This window comes from Hemiscyllium ocellatum, chromosome 4, assembly GCF_020745735.1.
Source record: "Hemiscyllium ocellatum isolate sHemOce1 chromosome 4, sHemOce1.pat.X.cur, whole genome shotgun sequence".
In the NCBI taxonomy this organism is placed as follows: domain Eukaryota; kingdom Metazoa; phylum Chordata; class Chondrichthyes; order Orectolobiformes; family Hemiscylliidae; genus Hemiscyllium; species Hemiscyllium ocellatum.
The window spans coordinates 124,479,596-124,495,705 of NC_083404.1; the positions used below are offsets into that span (position 1 = coordinate 124,479,596).

General features: G+C 42.1%; 1 protein-coding gene across 1 annotated transcript in view; it reads right to left on the reverse strand.

The window, feature by feature from the left end:
* lama1 (laminin, alpha 1) overlaps window positions 1–16,110 on the reverse strand; it is a 308,489-nt gene that overhangs the window by 225,198 nt on the left and 67,181 nt on the right. The gene's annotated exons all lie outside the window — the stretch shown is intronic.

A 16,110-nucleotide genomic window follows, 5' to 3' on the forward strand; every position in this document is an offset into this window, starting at 1 on the left:
GTAATTTTCACTGTACACTTACTGAATCAAATTCCAAAGTTATGGTCTGGGCTGCCTGCTTAAGATTTTTTTGAGTGGTCTGACCTAGTCCACAACAGCTACAATCTCATATTTATATCCTCAAAAGTCCAACTCTAAATTTATAACATCCTAGCGTTTTACATTCGTATTATATTCGTTCATATTCTAAAAAATATGTCTGCTATTATTTACCTACATGTATTCTGCCTAAGATCATTTTATTGGCTCAAAAATGCGTACATGAGTTCATATTTCAATTTGGAACACAGTCTATAACTGGTATTGCTGAGTATGCTCCATGATGACATGAAATTTCTCTTGGTTGAGGTTTTGACCTGACAATTAAGTTTTCCTGAGTAGGTTTACAAGGGAGGTGTGTTAGCAGAACACTGCATACACTGAGGAGCAGGGTGCAATTTCAAGGTTATTAAGAAACTGAAAAATGAGTCTAATTTTCTCACAATTCACTTAGCAAAAAGTTAGCCACACGCTCTTGAGCTCTAGCAAGCACTGTCGTCCTGAAAATCCATTGTATTATTGGCTCTTGCTTTCCTTTGGTGTGTTATTACTGTCAATCACAAGCTACTAATGTAAGGCCAGGTGGGAGCGGAATAACCTAACTCAAGTAGGCTCGAGGTAAAAAATCCAACCCTTTCATCGCAGGGATCTGAGTTCAAGCATAGCTCAGAAATATAAAACAAAGTATTAACAGCCACTGGTAATTGCTATAGCTTTAACCCTAAAGCAATTTGCAACCATTTTAACCAGTTGCTTGTGGTTAAGAGTTCACGGACTCAGTCTATCTCACAAATGAAAAAAAGTACATGAAGATATTTGAAATGAAAATACACAAGAAAGACTATTACCATTGGCCATTCCGTTATGACAAAGCAGATTGCACTCTTTCTGAAGTATTTTGATGGAGAGCACTCCAGCGATATAAAAGGATGCAGACTCAACAACCATACAGCAATATTTTAAGACAAGCTAGTGAAGACCTAGAGCCTCCCTGACCTGCAGCCAAGCAGCACATTGACTGCAAAACAAAAAAGAACAGAAAAGCAGTAATAGATGCATCAGGAAAATCCAAACTGGAGAAGGGCAAGTGCATTAAATAGAAATTAATCTGGATTTATCCTTTGGCCCAGACTCAGTTCTTTTGAGAGAGAGGGCTGATAGTAGGCATCAGTCCCCCTCCAGCCCACCCTATAAGTTGCTGGCAGAAACAACACACCTTGGGAAGACCATGCCTTTCACAATGCACCAAAGGTGCTTCTGCATAAAATTCCGAAAGGGAAAGAATGGACAGGTTTGGGTGGAGGGGAGGCGAGTGGGTTGTGAGAGAGTCAGTCAGTCAGGGTGGACCCTACTGTCAACTGGAATTGGGTAAAGCACTCTTGCCTTTTCTTAGCCATACTTTCCTTTAGAATGAAAACATCTTCTTGTAAGTTAGTGGGCAGCACGGTGGCACTGCTGCCTCACAGCGCTAGAGACCCGGGTTCAATTCTCACCTCAGGCGACTCTGTGTGGAGTTTGCACATTCTCCCCGTGTCTGCGTGGGTTTCCTCCGGGTGCTCCGGTTTCCTCCCACAATCCAAAATTGTGCAGGTTAGGTGAATTGGCCATGGTAAATTGCCCGTAGTGTTAGGTGAAGGGATAAATGTAGGGGAATGGGTCTGGGTGGCTTGCTGTTCGGAGGGTCAGTGTGGACTTGTTGGGCCGAAGGGCCTGTTTCCACGCTGTAAGTAATCTAAAGTTAGCACTCCCCCCCTTTCACTGAAGGTCATAGGAGCAACTGGAAAAACCCTGGGCCAAGCAGGCCTGCTCATCCGCTTGAAGCAGCCATTAAACAATCATCCACTAGACCTTTGACTGATATATTCTAGGAACCTGTTTCTAATCTACATCTGGAGTGTTCCTCATATCATTTTATGCCTCTACCCCTTAAGTATCTCAACTTGTCTGCAACCAGCTGTGTGCCTATTATTCGCGGTCTTTTAAAATGCAGTTACATTCGAGCTGACAAAAATTTTAATAATGAAAACAGGCCCATGGGCAAAACAATACTCTCCTTCCTAATTGAGTACATACTGGTGCGCCCTAGTGAAGATTCATTGGTTCACAGACACTGAAAGAGAAAACACACAGCCTAAAAGAGCAATATTTCTTCACCCACTTCATTTTAATGTTTTCAAATTCTCAATTTCACACAATGGCAAGAGCTGTTCTGCTACGCTCCCAGATAAACAATTTGTCTTGAGCTGTACCATGAGAGTAGGAATAAACGAACTATTCTGACAATGAGCTTGTATGGACTTCACAGACTGAACTGCTTCTTTCTGGGCTGTAATCATTGTGTAATTCTATTCTATGATTCTAAATCCTTGACTGAACTGATCCCTTGCGCTACATTAGCCAGTATTTGTCAGTATGGTGACAGGAGAGGTATAATTAACTCAGACAGGATAGGATGAGGGATGGGAGCCATCATAATGCTCTTGGCCAGGTATGTAATGTGCGATTATAGAGGAGAGCTGAATTTGGGCTTGGTGACGATTATCTTGAAGACAAAGGGCTCAAGATTCACGGAGAATATAATGCTTAATATGGTTCAGACTCCATACTGCTCCTGAGGATTCCTGCTGTTTCCAAATATGGATCTTGCAGATGACTTGAGTAACATTTGATTGTAATATCAGCTGTCAAAGCCTTCAGTCCTGGAAGGTCATTTGTTCCAGAAGAAAGTCCATGATGACAGCTCTTTATAATTGCTTTAGAATGACACTATTGATTAATTGAGACAAGCAGCAAAGAATGTGGTCCATATTATCCTGATGTGCCAGCAACTTGCATTGATATATTGGAGACAGCGGTGACCTTATGTGAAAGTTCATAAAATCATGGGGCGCATGGGTTGGGTGAATAGCCAAGGACTTTTCCCCAGACAAGTCCAAAGCTACAGGGCATAGGTTTAAGGTGAGAGGGGAAATATTTAAAATCTGAGGGCCAACTTTATCACGCAGAGGGTGATGCATGTATGGAACGAGCTGGCAGAGGAAGTGGTGAAGGCTGGTACCATTGCAGCATTTAAAAGGCATCTGGATGACGGATACATGAACAGGAAGGGTTTGGAGGGACATGAGCCAAATGCTGACAAATGGGACTAGATTAGATTAGGATATCTGGTCAGCATGCACACAGTGGACCAAAGTATCTGTTTCTATGCTGTACATCTGTATGACTCTATAATCCATAAGTCAGCAAATTGTTTCAAGGTATTTCTGAGTTTTTTGATCAGAATTAAAAGAATTTGTAATGAAAGTGTAACACATGAAATGGATGTTATAAAGGTTAACTACCGAGACAGGTGGCATCCTAGAATCTGGTGCATTAGTCAAAATCAAACACCTTGCTAACAGCTACTTGTAAATTAAACACTTCCCACAGCACTCCACGTTATCAAACAAAGTGTGCCACCAAGCCCAAAGCAAAATAGAGATGACTGACCAAAAGTTTTGCCAAAGGAAGATTTTAAGGCATGGTTTAAAGGAGGAGAGAGGAAGGTGAAGAAGCTGAGACATTAATGAAGATAAGTCTAATGTTTAAGGTGTGGTCAACTGAAGGGGTTACCACCAAATCAGGATTTTGGAAGGTTGAAGGGCTGGAAGAGGCTACCAAGATAGGGAGGGCTGAGACCATGGAAACGAGAGAAAGAATTCAGCAAGTGATGTTTTGTTGAACTTGCAGTCAATATTGGTCAGCATGATGGGTGAACAGCGCTTTGAGAAAACAGAATATTCACACCAGCCTTACAGAATGGATGTAGGTTATCCAAAAACAATGAAAGCCCACAGTAATTTCTTTCTTTTGACTTAGGGTATTGATTTGACTTGAAGTACTGATGCTAACCCATTGAGATCTGCTAACTCAGCTCGAGCAAAAATTCAACTCCACCTTCTTGCTCTAATGACTACATACCTAACCAACTTGTGTACCAATGATAAACGCACTCCAAATTTAGGCTTCATTGCTTGCTTTCACATCAGATCTAAACATTTTACAGCAAATACAATGGAAGCACTTACAAGTCAATGTAACTCATTGACATGACTCTGTCTCGATGTCAGAATTCTGTAACCTGCACTATTTCCAGTTTTACAGTAGGGTGTTTGAAGAAAATATAGAGGACTTGTTTTCAGTTTGTTGACTGTCACTGTTTTATTGCAGAATATGCATTCTGAATAGAAGTTTAATTGTTTTAAACTGCCTAGAGTATAAAACTGCTTTGGATGAACTATAGCAATGATTACAAGTGAGTGTGGGAAGTGTTTAATTTGTAAGTAGCTGTTAACAAGGCATTTAATTTTGACTAATGCACCAGATTCCAGGATATCACCTATCTTTGTAGTAAACCTTAACAACGTCCATTACATGTGTTACACTTTCATTACAAATTATTTCAATGTTCAGCTACAAACTCAGAACATTGTGTTAGGAGCTCGTTTTAATTTTAATATCAAAGTGGATTAAAATAGTGCGTTTGAAGATGTAGTGAAAGATATACTGACATGCGCAAAACGGTTCCCCTCAGTTGATTTTGGATAAGGAGATACTGTTTTATAAGGAAAGCTTGGGCTTATATACATGGGAATTTACAAGAATGAGAAGTGTCATTATTGAAATACAAGATTCCTAGGGGGCTGGACAAGGCGAATTTGAAGAGGTAGGTTCCTTTTTTGGACAATTGGGAACTGGAGAGCATAATCGCAGAGTAAGGAGTTGTCCAATTAAGGCAGAGATGAGTTTTTCTTTCAGAGCATAGGGAATCTGTGGAATTCTTTACTGCAGTCTGCTGTCGCGTTGTGTCTGGAAGTAAAAACAATGACTGCAGATGCTGGAAACCAGATTCTGGATTAGTGGTGCTGGAAGAACACAGCAGTTCAGGCAGCATCTTGGATGTTGTGCTCTTCCAGCACCACGAATCCGGAGTGGTGTCTGGAGGTACGTCAAAACTGAGATCAATTTTTAATCAGTAAAGGAATCAAGAGTTATGGGGATATGGAAAATGGAGTTGAGATTTATCAGCTTAACCATAATCTCACTGAATGGTCAATCAGACTCGATGGGCTGATTGGCCTGCTATGTCTTATGATCGGATATAAAAGGTTTGCAAATTGTAAGGTGCTGCATATGTTATAAGGCCTTACATCTTTCATGAAACAAACAGTTATTTCAGCAACAGGCTAAAGCTGAAACTGAACCTTGAACAGAAGCACAATTTTATTCTGCAAGTGCTCATCATTCGCACAAAAATGGTCAACCTTTCGAAGCTCAGGAGGAGAAACTTTATATATTTCTAAAGTTTGCATTTAGAAGAATCATGGAATCCATCGAGTCTGCACCCATAGAAAGATAAGATTTGATTTTCATCAGTTTACAGTAACCCAAGAAAGTAAGAAAACTGTTTCCAACGATAACATATCTTTCCTCGACGCTCAAAGTGGTAGTGTCTATATCTCTGAGCCAGGAGCCCCGGGTTCAAATCCCACCTGCTTCGCCATTGTATAATATATGAGATTGTTGTGTGGAAGGAGCTTATGGTTAAGAAACTCTGTCTGCAAAGAAAGGTACTTTGGCTTCTGTTTAGAGTTTCCGCGGTGCAGTGGTAATATTCCTGTGAGCCAGGACATGTGGGTTCAAGACCCACCTGATCGAGAGGTGCGTCGTAACATTGCTCTGACCAGTTGATTTTCCTAGATTCAAAGAGAGATCTTGTAGCACAGAGGTAGGGACTCCACCTTTGGACTAGGTAACCTTGGTTTTTTTTGTTTGCTAAAACAGGTTGATTAGGATCACTGTCAGGAAGCAAAAGGACTGTCAGAAAATAGCTTAGCAGATTCTTCAGTAGCTGTAGTAATCTCCCTACTGTTGGCTAGGAGGTCCTGGCTCATATCCCACCTGCTCCAGAGGTGTGTAATAAAATCTTTGAGCAGGCTGATTGGAAAATTGGTGGGAGGCACGGTGGCACAGTGGTTAGCACTGCTGCCTCACAGCGCCTGAGACCTGGGTTCAATTCCTGACTCAGGCGACTGACTGTGTGGAGTTTGCACATTCTTCCCGTGTCTGCGTGGGTTTCCTCTGGGTGCTCCAGTTTCCTCCCACAGTCCAAAGATGTGCGGGTCAGGTGAATTGGCCATGCTAAATTGCCCGTAGTGTTAGGTAAGGGGTAAATGTAAGGGTATGGGTGGGTTACGCTTCGGCGGGTCGGTGTGGACTTGTTGGGCCGAAGGGCCTGTTTCCACACTGTAAGTAATCTAATCTAATCAAAAATATTTTTTTTCTCTAGACTTGAGGTGGCTCTTGTAGCACAGTGGTAGTGTCCTAATCTTAGAACCAGGAGATCCAGGTTCACGTCCCATCTGCTCCGGGTGTATGTACTGTTGAACAGGTTAATTCAAAAATATCTTCCTAGACTCATATTTCAAATAGTGATCCTCGTAAGACCTTCCTTCCATACCAGGGAACATCTGAATAAATGCTATTTGTGAAGACCTTTGCAATATTTTGAAATTGTGAGAAGCACTATATTAATGCAAACTTTTCTTTTCATTCTTCTTCTGACAAGCAACACAAAAATAAAATCTTATTTTGGGGAGTTCAATGAGTAGATTAATTTTAATATCACAATAATCTTTAATAGTCTATCAAACAGTGAGTCACTTAATAACCTTATCAACAATAGTTATTTTTAAACTACTTTCAAAGCACAATAACCACCCACTCTGATTAGGCACACCATTTTAACAACAAAACCTTATGGGGATAAGGAAAATGGAGTTGAGGTTGATCAGCTTAACCATAATCTCACTGAATGGTCAATCAGACTCGATGGGCTGATTGGCCTGCTTCTGCCCCTATGTCTTATGATTGGATATAAAAGGCTTGCAAATTGTAAGGTGCTGCATATGTTATAAGGCCTTACATCTTTCATGAAACGAACAGTTATTTCAGCAACAGGCTAAAGCTGAAACTGAACCTTGAACAGAAGCACAATTTTATTCTGCAAGTGCTCATCATTCGCACTTTTAGCTCTGTCCATTAACCTATCCACAGCCTTTGGTCATAGCTTCTGAATCCAAAATAATGCTGAAGACAATTTGACAGGAAGATACATTCACCCTTGTGTGCAAATTGCATAGGAAACTAATAATCTCATCAGAAGAGGAGACAGTACAAATAACTAATTGCGTGTCGATGTTTTCTGACACGGGTGTAAAAACAAAGAACTGCGGGTGCTGGAGAAATGAAGCGTAAACAGAGCGTGCTGGAGAAATTCACTATGTCTGGTAGCACCTGTGGAGGGAGAAGCAGAGTTAATGTTTCGAGTGCTTTTGTCAGAACTGGCGAAAATTCTTTCGATTTGAAACATTAACCCTGTTTCTCTCGCTAGATGCTGCCAGACCTGCCAAGTTTCTCCAACATTTTCTGTTTGTGAGTGATAGCCACATCGTTTGAAGAAACCTTTTAAAAAATGGTTTCATCCAAAAGGACATCCCTTGTACTGCACTGAACATAGAACGTTACACCGCAGTGCAGGCCCTTCGGCCCTCGATTTTGCGTGACCTGCAAAATTAATCTGATGCCCATCTAACCCACACCGTTCCATTATTATCCATATGTCCAATGCCTGTTTAAATGCCCTTAATGTCAGCGAGTCTACTACTGTTGCAGACAGGCTGTTCCATGCCCCTACTACTCGGTGTAAAGAAACTAACCCTAATATCCGTCCTAAATCTATCACCCCTCAATTTAAAGCTATGTCTCCCCTGTTAGCCTTCACCATCTGAGGAAAAAGGCTTTCACTGTCCACCCTATCTAACCCTCTGATTATCTTATATGTCTCGATTAAGTTACCTCTCAATTTTTGTCTCTCCAATGAAAACAGCCTCAGTTCCCTCATCCTTTCCTCGTAAGACCCTCCTTCCATACCAGGGAACATCCAAATAAATCTCCTCTGAACCCTTTCCAAAGCTTCTACATCCTTCCCATGAAATGTCAGCTTCATTTATTTGAAATCCCTGGAGTGGGATTTGAACTGACAAAATTGTGACTAAGAGTTCAAAGTCCAACCAACATGTACCAAGTCATTGAGTATATTTAAGACAGAGATATAGATCAGTTATTGATCAGTTCCAAGAGTCACTCAACCTGAAACATTAACGCTGATTTCTCTCCACAGATGCTGCCAGACCTGCTGAGTTTTCCCAGAAATTTCGGTTTTTGTTCTTGATTAGTAATGGAATCAAGAGTTACAGGGAGAAGGCAGGAGATGGATGTTGAAAAACATATCAGCTATTATCAAATGGCAGAGCAACATTGATGGGCAGAATGGCCTAATTCTGTTTCTATATCTTACGGTCTTATGGTCAACTAAACTGAAGTTGGTATACAGCAGTTGTGAACTATTCTCACGCAATGCCATATCTAACAACAAAGTAGAAGATATTTAGAAGCTCTCCACAATTTCCTTAAAAGGGAGAGAATTTTACCCCGTTAAATGCTGACGGAACTTTCCGGTGATCAACAGAGCTCTTGCTGCCTCCCCCAACATAAAAACAACAAGCCAATCATTTCTGTTTCAAAGCTGTGGTTGCTTTAACACCAATGACAACTGAGTTTGCATTGCCATGTACGGAACCTCTAATCCAATATTAACATGCTGTGCACACTCAACACCAGCACAGCAATATGTCATTCAACTGTTTCTTAACCCCGGCAACCTCTGCTAACCTAAACCTGGGTTCAGAGAAAATGAATTTGCAATTAGATTTCACATCTAAACAGCTTCTTTCACAGACTCAACAGAAAGCAGCAATGCGGAAAGCCATTCTGGGCTGGCTAGGGCAATTAGAAAACAGGCCAAGTGTAAACAAAAGGAGCGAGATGACAGCCTTGCAGCCCAGGAACCTGTGAAGAAACAGTTGGGGGTGAAGAGGAAACTGTGCATTTGTGACAGGAAAGGAGTCGTGAAATGTGCAAATAGTTTCAAGGGAGAACCCATTTGACTAATTACCGTGGGAAATCAAGAATCAAAGTTTCCTTTCCCTGGATTATTTCTTGCTCACGCACTTACTAGCGAACATGTTTTAAACAGTGTCAACAGCCTTGTATACCTTGTAAATGACAATGGCCTCTCCAACACATCCCCATTAAAATCTGTACCACCACTTTTGTTTCTCTAATGATACAAGGCATGGTGAGTCACAAGCTGTTGAGAGGTTGATTTCCATCAAGACAATACCGGTTTCTTCAGGTAGACCTTAGTGTGTAGATGCAATGAGGCTCAGAAACTCGATGGTTACTTGGAATATGTATCCTAGTGAAATCAAAGTGAGTTTGCCCCTATTTCCCAATATATTACAGACATTGCACAATTAATCTTTTATATTCTTGGAAACTAGGCATCACTGGAAATGCTAGTAAATTTGGCCATCGCTAAAGGCCCTATGAACTGAATAACTTGCTAGGACACCTCAGAGGGCAGTTAAGAGTCGTCATATTAAGAAGCACATGCAAACCTGAATCTTAACTTCAGCATATCTGAGGTACAACGGCAAGTTAGAAATATCTAGTCAATTGTTATAAGAAGAATATTATTAAGCTAGGGAGGGTTCAGATGAGACTTACCAGAATATGTTTGAGTTATGGAGAAAGTCTGGATAGGCTGGGAAGTTTTTTCCCCTGGAGCACAGGAAGTTGAGAGGTGACCTTATAGAAGCTTATACGGTGGCACAGTTAGCACTGCTGCCTCACAGCGCCAGAGACCCGGGTTCAATTCCCACCTCGGGCAACTGTCTGCGTGGTGTTTGCACATTCTCCCCGTGTCTGCGTGGGTTTCCTCCGGGTGCTCCGGTTTCCTCCCACAGTCCATAAATGTGCAGGGTAGGTGAATTGGCCATGCTAAATTGCCCGTAGTGTTAGGTGAAGGGGTAAACGTAGGGGAATGGGTCTGGGTGGGTTGCTCTTTGGAGGGTCGGTGTGGACTTGTTGGGCCAAAGGGCCTGTTTCCACACTGTAAGTAATCTAATCTAATTTAAAACGTCATGAGGAGTATAGATAGGGTTAATGGTGGATGTCCTTTCCCCAGGATGAGGGATTTTCAAAACTAAGGGGCACATTTTTAAAGTGAGAACAGAAGATTTAAAATAGAGACATGAAGGGCAATTTTCTTTACACAAAGGATGGTTCATGTGTCGGAAGAACTTCCTGAGGAAATGATGGATGCAGGTAGGGCTACAACATTGAAAAGACACTCAAGTAAGTACATGAATAGGAAAGGTTTGGAGGGATGGGCCAGGAGCAGGCAGGAGGGTCTCATGGAGTTTGGGATTATGGTCAGCATGGACTGTTTGGATCTGCTTCTGTGCTGGATGACTCTATGGAATGGGGGTATATCATACAAAATAATGCACTCAGCTGAGGAGCATGTCACATTGCCCAGGGGTTAGTGGCCTCACCACATCTCAAGTTTGTACTGCAAAGATGGCACTTTACAGATAATTATGTAAATATGTATAAACACAGGATTGAAATAGGGGAGCACAGGCATGTTTCTATGATTGGGTCATTATGACATATGAAGGTACAAATAGGAGCCCCTCAGTCTGCTTCAGCATTCGATAAGTTTGTAACTTTTCTAATTACTCTCCGTTTCCATCTATCCTGATAACCTTGCTCGTCGAGAATCTATCCACCTTGAAATATTCAAAAACTCCGCTTCCACTAGCTTTTGAGGATGAGACTTCCAAAGACTGAAGACTCTCCAGATTTATTAGTTGAAGTTAATTCCCTCCGGCTGCAGTGGGATGTGAAGCTGCATTAGTCTGGGCCTCGAGATTGCTAGTTCAGTGACTACACTGCTACACCATCATCATTGTGCACCCCCGCCCTCCAAACTATTCAGCTGTAGCACATAACTATCTCCTTCTTTCTGAAGAACCTAATTGAGAACGATTATACAGTGATGGAAGGATAAAGGTCAGATTCGCAGTTGAGATATTCCTCACTGGTTGGCTGGGAATGCTGCTTTGATCCGCTTGGTGGTAGGGGTCTCTATCCAATGACTGTTCCATTTTAATAACTAAGTGACTAACATGGATACACTTCAAAGGCCACATGTAATTGGACACGCAGCCCATTCTTGACAAAGCCTTCAGGCACCCTCATCAGTTCTGTTATTTTCATAGCCACTCAAAACCTTTTCAAGCACCATCTGAAGGGCCATCAGTATTTGAGGCAAGACAACGCGAACCAGACCCTCCCATCAGGATTGTTGTGCACTCTAGCTTTCCATATCACTGACAGTATTCTCTTCAAATGTCCCCAGTTGAAAGCATTTTTACAATGTTACAGTGTCCAGTTCTGTGAGTGCACAATTTAGGTGCAGTGGACATATCCATCAAATGAGACAGCCAGAAAAGCTCACACTGAGGATTGAACTGAATGATAACAGCAACGAGAAATTATCATCGTGCGAAAAGGCACAAACGATAGAATTATTTTTCAATATCAAAAGCTCAGAAGGTCAATGGGGATTTAAGAGAGGCTTTCAGAGTGAATCTTGTAAGACTGCTTCTGTCGGTTGGCAAATTCATAACAGAAGGTACCACAGAAGAACTCCGAATTATCAACGAGAGATTGACGGCAAAAATTCTTTCACCTAAGATCATTCACACAAGAATGAGCTACTGCAGTCGATTACTGTTATCATTTTAAAGGCGATCTGAATGAGTGTCTACAAAGGAATTGTTTCAAAAAAATCTTGGTACAATACAAGGCAGGAAACTTCTATTGACAAGAGGAAAACACTGATCGAGGGGCTAGTAGCAGCACACGTGGCCAAATGGCTTCTTGCTAAACCACAAACATTTTAGCGATAATCTGACCATATGGAATAAAGCTGCAGGATGATAGAATGACAACAGCACAGAAGGGGGCCATTCTCCTGGTGACTCTGCCCTGGATGTGTGCAAAAGCAATCTATCCTACTCCCATTACTCCTCCTGATCCCTGTATCCTGTACTCGTTCCATTTGGGTGGCAATCAGCCGGTCATTCCTGGCTGCAATCACTCGCTGTCCAGTCAATGTTTCCCTCTGTCACCGTTGTTTCCTTTGCAATCTGTCTTAAATCTGTGGCCTCTGGTTCTGAGCTTATCTGCCAGTGGGAACTGTTTCCATTCTTGACTCTGTTTAGACCCCCAATGATTTTGAACACTTCCATCAAATCTCCTCTTAACCTCTATGCTTTAAGGAGGCACTCAGAGAAGCCTCATTAGAACAACACCGTATACAGTAGATGGACTGTCTTCTGAGGAGATGTTGAGTAGATTGGGCCTGTACTTGTTAGTTTATAGAAGGATGAGAGGTGACCTTATTGAAACATGCAAGATTCTTACAGGGATTTGACAGGGCAGATGCAGAAAAAGGAGGAATTTCCTCTTTCAGAGGATAGTGAATACAGGGGAATTCTTTACTTCAGAGGGCTGCTGAGTTTGGGTTGTTAAGCTATTCAAGGCTGTGACAGAGTTTTAAATCAGTAACAAAATCAAGGGTTATGGGGTAAAGGCAGCATAGAGGAGTTGAGGATTTTTAGATTAGCTCAAATCTCATCGGAAGGCAAAGCAGACTAGATGGGCTGAATGGTCTAGTTTTTATTTTATGTTTTAATTAGATTCCCTACAGTGTGGAAACAGGCCCTTCGGCCCAACAAGTCCACACCAACTCTCTGAAGAGCAACCCACCCAGACCCATTTCCCTACATTCACCCCTGACTAATGCACCTAACACTATGGGAAATTTAGCATGGCCAATTCACCTAACCTGCACGTCTTTGGACTGTGGAAGGAAACCGGAGCACCCGGAGGAAACCCACGCAGACCCAGGGAGAATGTGCAAACTCCACACAGACAGTTGCGGAAAAGAAACACAGAATTAGTATTCCACTAATACTGTTGAAGTCTCTGATAACTTCTGAGTCGGAGGCATACTCACAGAATAAACAACGCCACACAATGGAAAGAAAGTGTTGTTTTTCATTTGTCTGTGGTACGTGGGGGGAAATATTCGCCAGGCCAGCATTACGCTACAGGGCAGCATGGTGGCTCAGTGCTCAGTGCCAGGGACTCAGGTTCAATTCCAGCCTTAGGCGACTGTCTGTATGGAGTTTGCACATTCTCCCTGTGTCTGTGCTGGGTTGCTCCGGTTTCTTCCCACAGTCCAAAGATGTGCAGGTTAAGTGGATTGGCCATGCTAAATTGTCCATAGTGTCCAACTATGTGCAGGCTACACGGATTAGGCATGGGAAATGCAGGGTGATAGGGAAAGGGGGAGGCTCTTCAGAGGGTTAGTATGGACTTAATGGGCTGCATGTCCAGTTTCCTCACTGAAGGGATTCTATGATTGCCCTGATGGTGCAGTAACTGCACCAATACTGTGGCAGAAATAATTCTTCAATATGAATCAGATGATTGAAGGCTAGAATACTATCAGCTACAGAGTGCTAGATGGACGATGAGGTGAGGGTGGTGTTGTGGGAAGCCACTTGGCAGGAAATCCAGGCAAATACTTCGGGTCTGTACATTTAAATCCCACCACGGCACCAAGTGATAATCAAAATCAATTAATACATTTGCCGTTATAAAAGCTCATCTCAGCAGCCAATCATTGCTTCAAAACCCGTCTAATCCCCCTTTGGGAAAGATATTCAACACCCTTACCCGGTCTGTGTGTTCTGCAGTGAAACCAACTGTCTCCTGAAATGGCCGAGCAAGTTCAAGGACAATTAGCCACAAGCAGCAAACCCCATCAAAGGACAGAATAAAACAAAGTGTTGGGAGGCCCCAGCGAGCACAGCTGACTGATGTGGATAGTTCCACTTGGTTTAAAATTCGGTGACAAATCATGTGGAGATCTGCTCTTTCCTATCAATAGAAAAAATTCCATTCTCAGCCTGAAAAGTTGATGTTGCAATTTTAAAATGGGGCTTTGCATCTACTTGGAGTCATAAAACGTGCAAAGTTTAACTGATGGGGAGTCTGATAGCCTCCTGACTCTCATTACACTGCACATTCAACACTACTTTGCATAGACACAAAGTGTTCACATAACAGCATTGTGAAGCACTGCCTACAGCCCAGACAGCCAGTGGTGAATGCACATTTGTAACAGTTGCCTGCGAAGGCATCCCTTTCTGCTTATTGTTAAGGGCATTAGTTCTACATATAATATTGTCAGCTTGTTGACCAGTGAAACTTAACCAGGAAATGCCGCAGTATAGTAAGACTACTTTGAATTTTAATTTGGAGATGCCAGTGTTGGACTGGGGTGTACAAGCTAAAAATCACATAACACCAGGTTATATCCGACAGGTTTAATTGGAAGCACTAGCTTTCAGAGTGCTGCTCCTGCATCAGGTGATAGTGGAGGTCACAATTTTAAGACAACCACTTGATGAAGGAGTGACGCTCCAAAAGCTAGTGTGCTTCCAATTAAACCTGTTGGACTATAACCTGGTGTTGTGTGATTTTTAACATTGAATTTTAAAACTATTTAAACTTTTCAATTTTGAAGACTTTTTTTCTATAGCAGTTAATATTAACTGCGCTGCTATGTCAACCCCATAATGTTCTCCCTGAGCTTCACACTTGGCAAAGCCCTGACTTGTATTTGCTGACCCTGAATTGTATTTGTTGACCCTGACCTATTTCCCAGTAAAAATGCTTTTTAATGTTAGTTGACCTCTCTCTGTCCGATTTGACTCCAGCTGGTATGCAGTGCTGCAGCTACACACTGCCTCTCTCACACCTCTCACCTCACTTTACTGACTTATTCAGCTTAACGTCTATTCCCAATCTTCACTGTCAGGTAATGAGAAACCTAGCAGTTTCTGCCGCAAATTTCTTGACAGTCTACCCCCTTTTAGTTTCTCTGTCACTTTTGTATTTTGCCAATTAATTAGCTTATCTCCACTGGGAGGGAATTTATCTTTGCTTCTGGATATCAGGAGCAAGTAATTAATCTGAGTATTTATTATTTTCTGCTCTGCCTGTTTCAAGTTTCACAATATGATTGTTCCTTCCCAGAATGCCCTCATGTTGTCAACTTGAATTCTTTTTCCTGTTAGCATTTAGCTTCTGCTACTTTGTTTCAGATAAGTCTCTCTTTGCCCCACTGGGCACCTCTTTGATGCATTTATAAGTTAACTTATATTCATCTCAGTGACCCTTTCCCCCTTCATCCTGCAGTATCTGTCGAGTTAGTTTTCTTTCTGTTTCTATCCTTTTACATTTCCTCGTTAACATGGCCAGCATACTATTGTACCTGGATGAGACCGGAGGGAATTGTTAATGCATTGGTTATCCATAGTTCATCAATCAAACAGTAAACGTGCAAGCGATTGGTCCCCTCCTTGCGGTCAGTCAGTGCCAAACATGGTGACAAATTGAAGTGCTGGCCAATTTCAGAAACATCACCGAAAACGTGTCATAATAATGAAAAATCTAAAAAGTTACAGGAACGTTGGAACACAGATTTCAATCCCATCATTGCCGAGGCTGGGCACACGTTCTGTGAAACAGCAACCTTGCCATTTGGGGAAAATGTCAGTGATGGTGTGCTCAAGTCAGAATCAGCCCCACTCCTGATCCTGAGCCACTAAACTAGGCTGACTCTTCAATGCAGCGCTGAAGCAGTGTTACACACTCCTTCAAATAAACACTTTGGAAAGTTCCGGCAATACCGAAGGAACTTGGTTCTTTGTAATCTGAACACAAGCTTCGATAGCGTCATTTTAATACATGTCAGCTTTTGTTGTTAAATAGGGTCAGAAGTCACACAACACCAGGTTATGGTCCAACAGATTTATTTGCAATCACAAACTTTCGGAATGCTGCTCCATTGTCAGGCGAAGCCACTTAATGGAGCAGCGCTCTGAAAGCTTGAGGTTTCAAATAAACCCACTGGACTATAACCTAGTGTCGTATGACCTCTGACCTGATCCACCTCAGTGCAAGACTGGCACCTCCACACCT